This window comes from Artemia franciscana, unplaced genomic scaffold (assembly GCF_032884065.1).
Source record: "Artemia franciscana unplaced genomic scaffold, ASM3288406v1 PGA_scaffold_47, whole genome shotgun sequence".
Classification (NCBI taxonomy): Eukaryota; Metazoa; Arthropoda; class Branchiopoda; order Anostraca; family Artemiidae; genus Artemia; species Artemia franciscana.
In genome coordinates, this window is record NW_027062688.1 from 1,286,205 (window position 1) to 1,301,674 (window position 15,470).

A 15,470-nucleotide genomic window follows, 5' to 3' on the forward strand; every position below is an offset into this window, starting at 1 on the left:
AATAATGAGAAAGCTCTTTCAACAAATATTTTAAGTTCTGGGAATTGCCTTAGACTATTATATTCTAACAATGAATTGCTAAGTCCTGCTCTTCAAATAAAAACAATTTTTTCGGTTTTAAAATTACTAGCTTATTTTTTTGCGGTAAAAAGGTTGAAAATGCCTTAGAAACGATGATGGATGCCACGGTGGGTAGCTGCGTAATGCCGTGATGGTGTGATGTATTTTGAGGGACTTCGTGAAAGGGTTACTGCTTACGAAAATATAAATCAATGGACTCTAAGCATAATTTTATTTAGAAAATATCTGGAAAATGTCTTAGGAATGATAATGCATATCATAGTTTTGTTACAGGGCAGCCACATATTTCCGCAGTGGTGCAAATTACTTGGACTAACATACTCTGCAGCTTAAAGTTAAGGTGGTTTTAAATATATATTTTAGCGGTGGGGGGGGGGGGCTGAAACCTGACACTCAATGAGGGATCTTCATTAGGACCTCTTGGAAATACCTCTTAACATTGCTTAAATTTATCTCTTATAACAACTCCCCCCCTGGAATAACTTGCTAGGGTGGGCTATCTATGTGTTGTCATGGTGGCATGAATATGCATAGTCTTAGTTCAAAGAAACGCGGTATATCCATTAAAGGCTCATAGAAATAGCTCTCAATGGTACTTAAGTTTACTTCTAATATTGACCCTCCCCTCTGGAATTGGTTGCTAGGACCGCTATCATTCTTTAATTCATGGTTCATTTTGTATATATTTTATCCTAGGTCAGGTTTTTTCTTGTTTATCGTTTTTTGAGTTTTAACTGCTTTTTCTGTGTTTTAATACTGCTTTGTAAATTTGTTTCTATTAAAATAAGTTGTATACACAAAAGTCTGTATCATTTAAATTTATTGTATTAGGATAAAACTTCGATAGGTACAAGCATCTTGTATACCCTCTCGTCTTTATTTTAACCCTGATAGCACGTTCAACTTCCAATAGTGCAATAGACTACATTACTAAAAAAATATAATAGCAACCCGCAATATTATCTTACAACCTTCTCTAAAAGCATTACTTAATAAGCAGATGGATACCAAATTTAAGCAATTTCTAGTAATCGATTTTATCCTCTGCATTTCAATTATTGCAAACACATGGGGACACGCAATACATTTGATCAAACTAGCATGCGCGAACAGGGGATGCTCCTTGTGTGCAATAGCCTATTTCTTAGAAACTATTTTCTGAAACATATTATTAAAATGTTTTCGCAGTCCAGACGTCCAGGGCACCGTCCCATTTGAAAAAAATGGCCCTCTCGAATCCTAATGGGTACAAAAAGCATTAGATTATAAAGGTTTCATGAGAAAACACCTTGACAGAAAAAACTGCTTGAAAAAACGCAAGTGAAATCTCTTAAAGTACTATGTAACATCCCACGTGTGCTTTGTCATTACGTAACACCCACGTGTGTGCCCACCTTAGTTACAAGCGGGCATTTCCCGACGGGGCCCAAGTCTAGCATGTCACGTGTGAATGCGTCATTCCTAACATTAATAAACATTACTCTATTACTTAAAAACTAAAGAAATCATGAAGAAATACGCCTTGAAGAAACAATGTCTTAAGAACATCTTGAAATGTCTAGAAACACCCTAAAAGACGTCTTGAAGAGAAATATCTTTAAAAATGTATTTTAATGTTTGAAAAGTCTCGAAAAACGTCTTGAAGAAAAATGTCTTAAAAACGTCTTGAAATGTCTTAAAAAATGTCTTGAAGAAAAATATCTCAAAACGTCTTGAAATGTCTTTAACCATCTTGAAAAACATTTTGAAGAAAAATGTTATAAAAAACTTCTTGAAATACTATGAAATGTCTTGAAAACGTCTTGTAAAAAGTCCTAAGAATACTCATGAAATTTCTTGAAAAACCTCATGAAGAAAAAATGTCTTAAAAACGTCTTGAAATGTCTTGAAACGTCTTGAAAAAAATGTCTTGAAGAAAAATGTCTTAAAAATCCCCTTGAAATATCTTGAAAGGTCTTGAAACACGTCATGAAGATAGCTCTTGAAATATCTTGAAGGGTGTCGAAAAACGTCTTGAAGAAAAATGTCTTAATAGAACTCCCGCGCTTGACTAGTGGACTCTAACACGTCATATTACGTAACAACTCAAACCCTATTATTTAACATTCAAATTAACATTCCCAAATTAACAAATTAACATTTATTATTTAACATTCCCCTATTATTTAATATTCCCCTCCACAATCCCTCGCTCTTTACGCTAAAGTTTGACTCTTTGCCACAATTCTACTTTTTAAAACAAATAAAATCTTTAGCGTAAAGAGCGAGGGATTGCGGAGGGGACAACCCATTTCATACGGAGTAATTTCTGTTCGTCTTAAGTTTTAATGTCGCTCCTTACTTTCAGTTAAAATAACTAGTTTTTTTTGATTGCATCATAAAATGGATCGAAATAAGAGCAGCACCATTGGAATTGCCACTGTAGAAAACTCCACATAGCAAGAAGGAATATCATTTTTTGTTTGGGAAGCAGCAATGCGTCTCATTTTTTCTGTTGTTTTTTGCCAATAGTGATCGAACCAAGACAATGGTTGTAGAATATTTTGAGAAGAATTGTTCGAATCATATATCTAGTCCCTTTTGTAAGTAACAAAAGATAATGTAGAAATAAAACAGAAAACAACGATAAAACTGAATCTTCATAAAGAGGATATTGTAACGAACGTAATTTTTAAAAGGCTGTTTTTCTGGGGATATGGTTTCGTATTTGAGTGACTTCATTTACCTCTTTCCGTGAAACATTCCCATTTGAACACAAATGGACACAAATTGATGGACACAAATTGAAATGGACACAAATGGACACAAATTGAACACAAATTGAACACAAATTGAAATGGACACAAATTGAATGGACACAAATGGACACAAATGGACACAATGAACACAAATTGAACACAATTTGTCACAAACTGATTTTCTAAGCTTTCTTGTGTTATTTTGCATTTCTCCTCTCAATGCCGTCAAGTTTCTCAAACAGTTGACTGTCTAGTCTCTGATCCCAATGTGGCTCTTAGTTTACCACCTTGCTGGTTTGAAAGCCTGCAATGATGATTGCCCAGGGAATTTGTCAAAATTCGGTAATTTGGCAAAAATTTAGAATGATTTATTCCATATATTTCGTTTGCACTTATACATAGACCTACTTCTACTCACTAGCCGAAACCCTCAGAGCTCTAAGAATGTTTACGGGCTCTAAGAAATCTTAATTTGATGGTACAGTTAATTGCCAACATTTGGGTTATAATACCCAATATCTTTAGAGACATGGTTACTGTTCTAATAGGCAAACCAAATTGCAGTCTCAATTGTTGAATGGATGTGTTTGGAAAATGAATGGGGTTGGGTGGAGGTATTTTTACCCCACCTCTGAATCTTCACAGTTCTTAAAAAAGGAACTAGAACTTATAATATCCAATCGAAGCAGCCCCTTTAAAAGTTTCAACGATATTTCGAGCTATTATAGAGCGGCACTAATAGTGACGACCCTTTCGTTCCCATGAGGTCCATAGTCGCTGCTATTTTATTCTAGATCATTAATCACGAAGAAGTTTAACGGCGATTAACCCCAAGATGCAGATTTCTTTTTCCAAGATTCAGATGACTTTTTCATAATAAGGAATGTTTTCCTGATAATATAGGTGTTTGTTACGTAACAGGAATTGACGGTGATATAATAGGTTGTCTTTTTTTATTGTTTGAAGAAGCAACGAGAGATGGGGGAAAACCTCCAGGAGTCACCAATTAAGGTTTAAACGTGGGTGTTACGTAAGATTGTTTTCTTTGATTGTTTAAAAACATAAGAATGTACAGGAAAGAACGACGGCTAGGTATAGGGCCTATTGTTTGTTTGGTCTATGGGGCTAGAATATAGCACACCTTCATATATAATCAAAAGTCTATCTTTTTCTCTTCACTACACAGAACTTTAAACTTATATTAGAGGCAATCTAGAGCAAGCATACCTATGTGCAAAGGCTAAAAGATACATGAATGAAATTTGTGAAATATATTAAAGTTTTATCTTGGAACAAGGAATCTAAATAATGAAGGCTATTTTGAATATTCAAGAATTATTAATAAACAAACATACAAATATTATTAAAACGTTCTTAGATCACTGACGATCACTTAGATCACGTTATACAGGTAGGAAGGAGAAATTTTCAACTAGAAAGCTGTTAATTCAAAGATTGTCAATATAAATGTTGATAAATTTGCCATAAGTACACCCACAACATCAAAAATACAATACCGCATAAAAGACATTACTTTTAACTAATAAACCTTGTACTCACATTACAACTTAGTCTGAGAACAGTTGTAATTTGACGAGAACGAGGAAAAAACCACATCATGTATTCAACATTTCATTCAATGAACCTTTTCCTTATGCACTTCAATCAAAGGTTTCATAAATCTTTTCACTTGAAAAATTAAAAACCGTAAAACATGCAAAAATTACGTTCTAAAAACAGAACAACACCTCACTAAATTTTAGATGTGGCTCTTGAGTTTCAAAATCGCTCCTTACCTTTAGCAAAACGTTTGATCTATTACAATATGTATCGTCGTTAATTTTATTTTTCCTTATTGTTTAAAATTGATACAGACTTTAAAACTTTCTTTGCATGAGCCATCCCCTTATTTCTAAGGATTTTGTAAGAATTGGCTTCCCTGTAACATCCCAATTGTGCATATTATCCACCCAATGCATTTTTAGATATTTTCATGATAAAAATATTCCTTAAATCCATTGGCTGATATTTTTTGCAAGACATCCGAACATGATACACCATGTCAATTAGCACTGTCGTGGCACACTAAGGCGGGTACACGGTGCTTTATAGCCCTCTTCATCATTCCAAAGACATTCTCACATATTTTTTTGCTAAAAATCGTGCTTTAAAACCATTGGTTTGTGTTTTCGTAAGCCAACCCTCCGTCATGCCGCCATTTCCAATTCCAAACCTGTGCCTGTCTATGACTGGTCTCTGGCAGGCTCTGACGCATATTATAACGCCTAGAGTATTTTTAAAAATTCACATAAAAACAAACCCATTTACGCAAGATTGATCGTTTAAACTTAAAGCATAATTCCAAATAGCGTTTTTTTATGTCTCGCTGCGATTGGAGCGAGCAGGGCACAACGTACCTTCTCCGAAAACACCCTCTTGTTTCTAATATCATCACTTGAGAGTTTTCTGACGTTTGAATACTCCGAAAGATGTTTCGGAGGATGTTTCGGAGTAAGGCACTTCATTATCATATTGTTACACTGCACGGTAATTAACCGCCTACGGCATCCCATGTATGACACGTGGCACCCTATGGCACCTATTAAGTTTATTAATTTCAAAGATCCCGGTACCCCCACTTCCAGTTCGGTTTAAAACAGTTCTGGAACCGATTCTGTATTACGGATTCCGTCAGTTCTGGATCCTCCGCTTCTGCTCCAAACCCCACTCTCCTCATTACAAGGTACTGACTCTGCCAATCCCAATCCAAACTCCACTGCAGGATGTTTTATACGGCTGCCTCTCCTGGTAATCTATAGCTGGCCATCGAGAATATCTAGTTTAATGCACTTTTTCGGACGGCATTATTTAGACTTTGGAGGGATAAACACTTACATCTTACTTTAAAAGTGAAGATAAAATATATCAGACAGTGTACGTACAAGATAAAGTTGTCGCAGCATTGAATGATTATGATATCTCCACAGATGATAGTCTCTGAATTTATTCTAACCTTGTGCGTTTCTTTTCATCAAAACTAAGCCCTAAGTTTCTTAAATAATCAAAGTTTATTATAGCAAATTAAATGTTTTTTATCTGTGTGTATTCTTATTCCTTAAAACTAAAACAAAAGTTTCTTAAATCTTCAAACATTTTTAATGAAATAGGAAGCTTTTTAACCGTGCTTATTACGATTTATGAAAAGCTAAAATCTTAGTTCATTAAATGATCAAATATTTTTAATATGAATAAATGAATGAATGTATTTTATAATCAATCAATAACACAAAGGCATGGCGATGGAATATTAAAAAAAAAGAAAGACACATTCAAAAAAGGAGCAAATATATACAAAATAAAAACACGAATAAACTAGACTTTTCAAAAAAGTAAAGCACTCCAAGGGTGGCAAACCTCTTTTGACGACAATTTTACATATAAATTATCCAGCTGTACGATTGGGTCGAGAACTCCATAATTTTGTTTGAGTAGGGTGTTACGCGATCATATCGGAAACACTCAGAAAAAACTTTGCGTGACTAAAAATTAGCTTTCTAATCTGCTTCTTATCACTTTCATTCAAAATAACTGAGAACGGAGATAAGTACAAAACATGGGGAGGAACAAAAGTATCATACATATTCGCGAGGAGCTTTTTTTGTCATATTTGTTTGCGACAGCACTAAAGAAGCACAAGCAGCTCGGATTTTTTTTTCAGTTCTAGCCACCAATAACTTTCTCACTTATAACATTGAATCTCCAGTTGGTAGACCTAGGTAAATAAGCTCTTCAGAAATGCCGCACCAAGATTCATCGAAGTTGAAACCAGCTCAGACAGGCAATTAAACAGAAGAACTTGGGATTTCCCAGCGCTAAGATTAAAACCAATCTTTCTAAATTTACTCGAAATCACATTAAAACTCTCCTCTAGACTAGACACTGACCAACTCAAGCTTAGGAAGTCATCTGCATAACATAATACTGACAAATTAGTCGTTTTTACAACATACGAAATCAGCAAGCTATCCTGAGCTGGCAGTGTAGCATTACTATACACAATCGGTGACGTATTTGCACCCTGTATAATACCTATATACACAGGGATGTCAACCGGGACGATTGACCTCTCAATTTTCAGGCGCACCTTTAGGTGGTGAAACATATAAAACAGCAGACAAAATCAAGACCAACAAAATCAATTGCAACCCCACGCCTAATCAGCTCCAACATTGCCTGTAAATGAATCAATGAACCAAATGCATTAGTAATATCATACGCACTAACAAAAAAAATTACTCCTTCCCAACAGAATCTACCAATACAAAACAAAAGGGTCTCAGTGCCTGGAATCACCAGATGGAATTTAACCCTGTGCGTATAAATGTCTCTGAAATTTAAATCCAAAATTTCATAGATGCTCAAGTGTTTGTAATAAAAAAAACAAGATGTTTTTAACCATACATATTTTTATTTTTGGGAACTAAACCTCTTGTTTCTTAATTACCCAAATATGTTTTTAATAAAATAAGATGTTTTTTAACAGTGTGGGTCTATTTTGTGACAAATTATTCTTAAATGATCGAATATTATAAATAAATCAGATGTATTGTAACCGATCGTTTTCTTATTTCTTGAAAACTAGTACCTTACATTCATCAGATGTATTGTAACCGATCGTTTTCTTATTTCTTGAAAACTAGTACCTTACTTTCTTAAATGATCAATTATCTTTAATGAAATTAAATGCATTTTAGCCACGCGTGTTTCTTTTCATGAAAACTAAGCCCGAATATTCCTAAAAGATCGAATATTCACAATAAATTCAGATGTGCTTTCAACTTTTGCGTTCTTTTTATGAAAACTAAAACCTTAATTTCTCAAAAAACCTCAATCACATCAAAATCATTTCCACTACAGGTTACATTATTAAAACCTAATGTGGTATTATCAGAATAAGATGTGTTACTATTAATAGCAACAGTAGTATCAGAATCAGATAATACACCATAATGTTTTGATATACCAATACAGAATTGTTGTTATATCAGGCGAGATTTTTCATAATACCATACAAAATTTCGCCAATATTTGATAATATTTTGATAGTACCAAATATGATTTCGCAATTACCATTCTAGATTTTGACAGTAAATTGCAAGATTTAGGTAAAACCGGAAGGGATTTTCAAGGCCAGAAGACTAGATTTGTAATCTTTAACGGGATTTGATAATATCATACGAAACTTTGATAATATCATGTAAGTTAATGATAACATTTGACCAGATTTTGATAATCTTGGTAATAGCAGACTCTATTTCGGTTTTACTAAGTTAAGTTTTGATAATAGGCAGCATAATTGTAATATCAACATATTGGACTTTGGTTATAGCAGACACGTTTTGATTGCACCTGAAAACATTTTGTTAATAACTTGCGAGATTAAATGATAATATTATGCAAGAACTTGTTAATAACTTAAATGATTTTGATCAGGGGCGTAGCGCCAACATTTTTATTGAGGGAAAAGGAAGAATTTTTTTCGAGCGCTACTTGAAGAAAAGTAACCATTTACTAAAGACGCAGCTGGTTAAATTCAAAATATTCGACATTATATAATAAACAATAAGCAAACATTAAATAAGCATAAAATAAATTACTGGTGATGAAGCTTTTACTAAGATTGTCAGCAATGAGTTACTGCAGGCAAAAGTATTATATTTAAGAAAAAATGTGTACGCTAGCTAAGGTGAAGTTTATATACATTCGATTTTATTCAGCACGCCTCATCACTAATGTTGTAAAAACTATCCCCCTCCCTTTCCCCGACCTACAATCTCAGCAGAAGATGATCTATCTTATAATTAAACGAACAACCATTCTAACAGTTGCACACAATTTTTAACACATTTTAACTCTGTATGATTGAATGTGTTTTACTAAACTTTTATTATACGTGATTCATTAAAATCTTATTTATGACTTTTTAATAAATTGATTTGGTAGTGGGTTTGCTGCTTTACATTAATTAATAGCATGGAAATAAGGGGAGTACAGAAAGCAAAAGGAAAATGCAGAAGGATTCCCAAAACTTTTACATATGACTCCAAGTCTAATATTATATTGTAACATGAACATTATTGTATTTGAAGATTAGACGAATCTAGAAATAAAATAAAATAGCAAATACATACATACTTGTTACGAAAATTGTTTTCGTCTATGTTTTTCCATGTTAAATTCCTTCAGGAGTTTCAACATTGCAAGTGAAGATAATCTTTTTTGCCCTGTGGTGTTGCGGCAGTAAGTAAGTCTTCAACCATCGAAGGCAAGAAAAATGTCTTTCACACGACGCAGATATAACAGAAATAGTCAAGTACAGTTTTAATAGATGAAATACCACAGGGAATACACATTTCAAGTATTTTTTAGCAAAACAGATGCTCTATCTGGAATTTTTTTGTTTTTCTATCATCAACTTTGTAAAAACCCTTAGCTCAGACATTCAGCGTTAAAAATCGATCTTAAAGTATTTTCGCTCAAAGCTTACACTGTCTTTGTTCGTTTAGTTTGCACCTAGCTTTAAGCTTAAGTTGTTCAAAACAACCAAACTGTTTTCTTATAGCCTACTATCAATCTGTGTAGATTGAAAATCCATAGCAGGATACGTCACTATATTTTTGAAAACTCTTGCGAACAAACTATTGTAAACCCACCAAATTTCAGTGGAGCTTTACGTCTCCAGGGCAATCCAGGGCTTTTAAAACCATATTTATTAGCTAATTTTGAGCTGTAGAGTCAATCATGAAGTGTCATATGATACCCACAACGTGTATTTTTGTTAACATGTCTTTAGTTTAATGTTTATCTTTAAAATCTTAAATAATTATCATCTTACCTAAAATAATCATAAAGTACTATGTGATACCCGCAACGTGTGTTTTGCTAATAAACATATTTTTTTTGTTTAATATTTATTTTAAAAATATTATATAATTGATATCTTTTGTAGTTAATTCAACTTGTTGAAAAAAGAATAACGCATGGCAAAATGCAAAGGGAACTTATAATTTGGGTTACATATTTGCATAGTCGGGGGAGGGAATGGTTGTGAGTAAACTATAATACAGTCAAAATTTGTTAACTACACTTACTTTTCACATTACGAATTCGGTATAAGAATTGTTTTTTAACATATTTCCTTTTCAACCACCTTAATTCTATTCGCATATTAAATTTAAGGAGGGGGCAATTTTTTCTTCTTTATTCCATGAAAATACTAAATAAAAGTTTATTCTTGAAATCAAAAGTTAGAAGGAAATCCATGAGGCAAACCCCACCCCGTGATTGGCGTCACTGCAACTAGTCTCAATGACAACAAAAGCGTAATACCATTCAATACTTGACATTTTAGGCTCTTAGACCTCTGTATGTCTGAATTCCTTTGGTGCTTCCCTTTGGAATGGCCTAGATCAAGTATCAAACAATTGCTTAATCTAGCTCAAACACAAAATTAACACACCATAGTATAATTTAAATATTGAAAACAGTTGAACTTGTTTCTCAGCATGATATATTTCAAGCAATAGACCTGCAAACAGAACAAAATTCTCCTCGGTTGATTTTGAACTGACCTTTTTTAAGAAGTAAACGACCTATTCCCTTGATGATAAGACTTAAAAGGTGGTAGATTTGTATGAATATTAATGAGGAAGCGCAATTTCTAATATTTTTCGCCTTTTAACATTTAATACGAGCTGGACTTAATTAGAAAAAATATCTGGTCGAAGTAAAGAGCGAATTTCAAGCTTAAAACGAGCAATAGTCTCAAAGTCACTTTATGAAGTACTTTTTTCTCCCAAATTATTGAGGGCAATTACTCCCCTCCCTCCAATTTGTTGCCACTCATATTTATTATACCATGTGTGGTTTTGATACTGGCATAGAGAATTCTTATTATAACAGTCAGGATTTTGATAATGTAGTGCGAGATCTTTTAATATATCAGACAAGATTTTGATAATATCATACAAGATTTTGGTAACGCTTGAGAAGATTTCCTAATCTTGATAATGACAAAGACGATTTGATCGCACTTTATTAAACTCGATAATAAAAGACACAATTTAGATAATACCATGTCACTTTTGATTACATCAGACTCGTTTTCATATTACTAGAAACGTATTTTGATAATGAAGATAAAATTTTCTTTAAAACATGCAAGATCTTGTTAAAAACTTCCAAAATCTTGGTAATAATACATAAAGTATTGATTATATCATACAGGATTCTCATTATACCATGTTGGGATTTCGGTAATTTAGGGCAAGATATTTGATAATCTTTGGCAGGATTTTGATAATATAACATAAGATTTCGATAATACTTGATATAATTTTGACAGTATTAGTCATGATTTTGCTAGCAACATTCTACAGTTTGATAATAACTTAAAAGATTTAAATAATCCCAGAGAGGATTCTCAAAATATACCACAAGACCTGAAAAATGCAAGACAAGACTTTTTAATATACAACATAATTTGGTAATATTAGACAAGACTTTGATGATAGCATATAAGGTACTGATAATATTTGATAATATTTTGATAATCTTGATTATAGCAGACATGATTTTGATAGCATTATTATAAGTCTTCTTAATAGCTAACTTGATTTTTGATAGTACCATGCTATATTTTGATAATAACAGACACGTTTTGACAGTAAATGAAAATATTACTTTATAGCTTTGAATTTATCATAATAACGTACAAGATTTTCTTAATAACTTGCATGATTTTGATAATATAATGTATGGCGTTGATATTGTCTTATAGGATTATCATTACATTAGCTGTGATTTTGATTTGGTAGCGTGAAATGATTCACAATGTAAAAAATTATTTTGATAAAATCATACAAGTCGTATGTAATGCTTGAGAAGGGTTTGCTAACACTTGGCAAGATTTTGATAATTCTGGTAATGACAGACACGATTTGATTGCACTACGTTAATCTTGATAATAGTAGACATGATTTAGATAACATCATGCAAGATTTAACGATATCATTCTAGTTTTGATAGTACCAGAAAATATTTTTTTTAATGTCAGGTAATATTTTCGTTCTATCATGCAAGATCTGCATAATACTATGTAAAAGTTCGAAAATGTCATAGAGAACTCTCGTTATACCCTGTGAGATTTTGACAATGTAGCGCAAGTTGTTTGATATTTTTAGACATGAGTTTGATAATGTCATACAATATTCGGGAACACTTGGGATGATTTTGGTAACAGCAGATATAATTTTGGTGGCACCATGTTAAATTTGATAATAAATGATATGAATTTGATAACACCATTTCAGATTTTGATAATATCAAGCACTTTTCATAGTACAAAAAATGTTTTTGTTAATGCCAGGTGGAGGATATTTATCGTGTCTGACAAGATTTGCTAATAATTGAAGAGAATTTGTAGTGTCGCACAAGAATTGGATAATAATTGCTACAATTTTCTTAATATAAAACAAGAAATTCTTATCATAATGTTAGGTTTTTATAATATCAGATAGTAATAGAAAGTATTTTGTTAACATCGAGTTAGATTTTGATAATGCCATGCATGATTTTTTAATAACTAACAAAACTTAGGTAATATCAACAAGGACACTCATAATGTCCGACAAGACCTTGACGATGCAAGACAAGATTTTGTAATACCTAGCAAAATTTGATATATTATGTAAAACGTTAATACTGCAATGTAAGATTTTTTATAATATCAGACAATGTTTAAATTACATTTGACAAGATTTTGATGTTCTTGGCTGTAAAAAAAGCGATTTTCATAGCACTATGTTATATTTCGTTGATAGTGGGAATGATTTTGATAGCACCATATTAAATTTTTGTAGTGGTAGACTTGTTTCGATTGTAATTGAAAATATTTTGTTAATGTCATTTAAGAGTTTGATAATACCACGCAAGATATTTTTTTAATAACTTGCAAATGAAATTATTACGGTATGGTTTTGATAGTGGCATACCATAGAGAATTTTCATTATGTCATTCGAAATTTCGATTTTGTAGTGTAATAAGTTTGATGACATAAGAACGGATTTTGACAGTACTACACAACATTTTGGTAATACTTGGAAATATTTTGATAATCTTGATAATAGAAGACACGATATCATCGTATTACTTCAAATTTGAGTAACAGCAGATATGATTTTGACTTCATAGTTCTATGTTTTAACAATATCAGACACATCTTGACAGTATAATGACATGTTTTGCTAATGCCAGGTAAATTTTGATAATATCATGTAAGACATTTTTAATAACTTGCATGATTTGGTAATGCAGCTTAAGGTTATGATAATACAATAGAGGATTCTTGTTATATCAGGGCTAGATTGATCTTATTGAAAATATTTGAACATGTATGAAAACAATGTTTAGTTTTGATAAAAATGAACACAAACGGTGAAAATACACCTTATTTGTTTATAAATTATTTGGCCATTTATGAAACTTGCAGTTTATCTTTCACGAAAAGAAACACACGTAGTTAAAATACACCTTATTGTATTAAAAATATTTGATAATTTAAGAAATTTAGGTTCCAATTTTCAGAAATAAGAAAACACACGGTTATAATACATCTGATTTATTAGTAATATTTGGTAAATAATATTTTGGTAATATTAGTAATATTATTTAAAAAAACTTGAGTTTTAGTTTTCATAAAATGAACGCTCATGATTAAAACACATCTTATTAGATTAAAAATATTCGAGTGTTTAATATAACTTAGTTCTATATTTCAGAAGTAAGAACAGAAACGATTAAAATACACTTGACTTTATTAATAATCCTTGATTATTTGAGAAACTTGGGGTTTAGTTTCCATGAAAAAGAACTCTCACTGTTAAAGTAGATTGTCTTTTAATTTAAAATATTTGAGCATTTAATTATCTACGGTTTTAGTTTTCAGAAATAAGAGCACGTACGTCTAAAATACATATGATTTTATTACTGATATTTGATCACATACAAAACTTCGGCTTTAGTTTTCATCAAAAAGATTCGCACATTGTTAAAACAAATCATATTTTATTGAAAATATTTGAGAAGTTCGAAAATTTGGGTTTTAGATATATCAAATAATGATGCATATGATTGAAGTACATTTGGGTTAATAATATTTGATTTTTCGTGAAAATAGGGTTCCATCTTTCATAAAAAAGAATGCGTACGGTAAAAATATATAAAGTAGTTAAGTATCTTAGTGTTTAGTTTCCAGAAGTAAAAACACGTATGGTGAAAATACGTCTTATTCTATTAAAAATATCTGAGCATTTAAAAAACTTGGTTTTAGATTTCAGAAACAAGAAAACACACATGGGTAAAATACATCAGATTTTATTAAAAATATGTTTCATCTCTTAAGAAACTAAGGTTTTAGTTTCTTATATTAAAAGTATTTGAGCATTTAAGAAATTCAAGTTTTCGTTTTCAGAAATACAAATATACTCGGATAGAATACATTTGATTTTCATTGATAAAATTTAATCACTTAAGATTCTTGGGGTTTAGTTTTCATGAAAGGAAACGTACACGATTAAAAAACATCTGCTCTAATTAGAAATCTTTGAGAATGTAAGAAACTTTGGGATCAATTTTCTGAAATAAAAACAAACACAGTTAAGACACATCTTATCATATCAATAATATTTGATCACTTAAGAAGAATGGCATATATAATATCATCATAAAAAAATAAAAATGAATGCTTCGCATCCATTCCATAAAACGCTTCATTATGTTTTCTCTTAAAATGGCACTTATATCATTTTGGGGTCATATATAAGTTGTTTAAAAAATTTCGAAGTCCCCAATAAATAGGTCAAAAGAAGAAAAAGAGTCACTACGAATATAATTTTTCTAATAGGAAAGATCACTACCACCACATGTATATCATCTTCGTTTTGCGTTTCGAAAACATCAACAGTAAACTTCTTTTATTGTAAGTATATTTTACGTCATTTTAAGACATGAAAAAAAAATGAAAAATTTCTACGTGCCAGAAAAAATTTCTAGTTTAAAAATTTTTTTTTAAAAAAATCAAAAACATTTTATTGTCTAAAAAGGGAGAAAAATGTTGGCAGAGGGGCATTTGGGGCCCTTGTAGGTGGAACACAGATGCCCGCAAGTTCCTTCTAAGAAAAAGGTATAATAATTGATTCACTGGGGAGAAGAGTTCGTCGGTCTACCCTATCCAAGTGCTTGTCATAAAAAAGAGGGTAGCAGACTTGTCGCTTCTTGATTTATTCAAATTCAGTTTGTATTATAAAATGCGGTTAAAATCCCATTTTATATTCACTCAGTGTAGGAAACCTACAAGAAATGTAAACCGGTTTCATTCAACCTGAATAAAATATATTCTCAGAATCATCATGGGATTACTGAAAATTAAGTATGTACCCTCTGTAATATGCTAATTATGTATCTCTCGTAGTATAGGCTATCTGGTTGCTATTGAAAGTTAATGACCGAATATGGTTGTTACCTAGACCGGTCATGCGTATACTGTTCCTTTCGGCTTATGTAAATGAGTTTCAAATAAACTGAGGCATCGT

The 15,470-nt window shown here is 31.8% G+C and overlaps 1 protein-coding gene and 1 long non-coding RNA gene across 3 annotated transcripts in view; one reads left to right on the top strand and one right to left on the bottom strand.

The window, feature by feature from the left end:
- The first annotated feature begins 4,053 nt into the window (after positions 1-4,053).
- The window catches only part of LOC136041864 (AP-1 complex subunit mu-1-like), a 381,890-nt gene continuing 370,473 nt past the window's right edge, over positions 4,054-15,470 (top strand). The window contains exon 1 of the mRNA XM_065726643.1: positions 4,054-4,066. The gene's annotated coding sequence lies outside the window, so the exon portion shown is untranslated. The remainder of the gene's footprint in view (positions 4,067-15,470) is intronic.
- LOC136041866 (uncharacterized) overlaps positions 5,334-15,470 on the bottom strand; it is a 35,871-nt gene continuing 25,734 nt past the window's right edge. Inside the window, exons 3-4 of one of the 2 annotated variants that reach the window (XR_010621118.1) lie at positions 9,015-9,157; positions 5,334-7,052 (exon numbers count right to left, since the gene is read on the bottom strand). This is a non-coding gene — a long non-coding RNA (uncharacterized LOC136041866). Of the gene's footprint in view, positions 7,053-9,010; positions 9,158-15,470 lie in introns of both variants that reach the window. The other variant, XR_010621119.1, reaches the window with a different exon arrangement.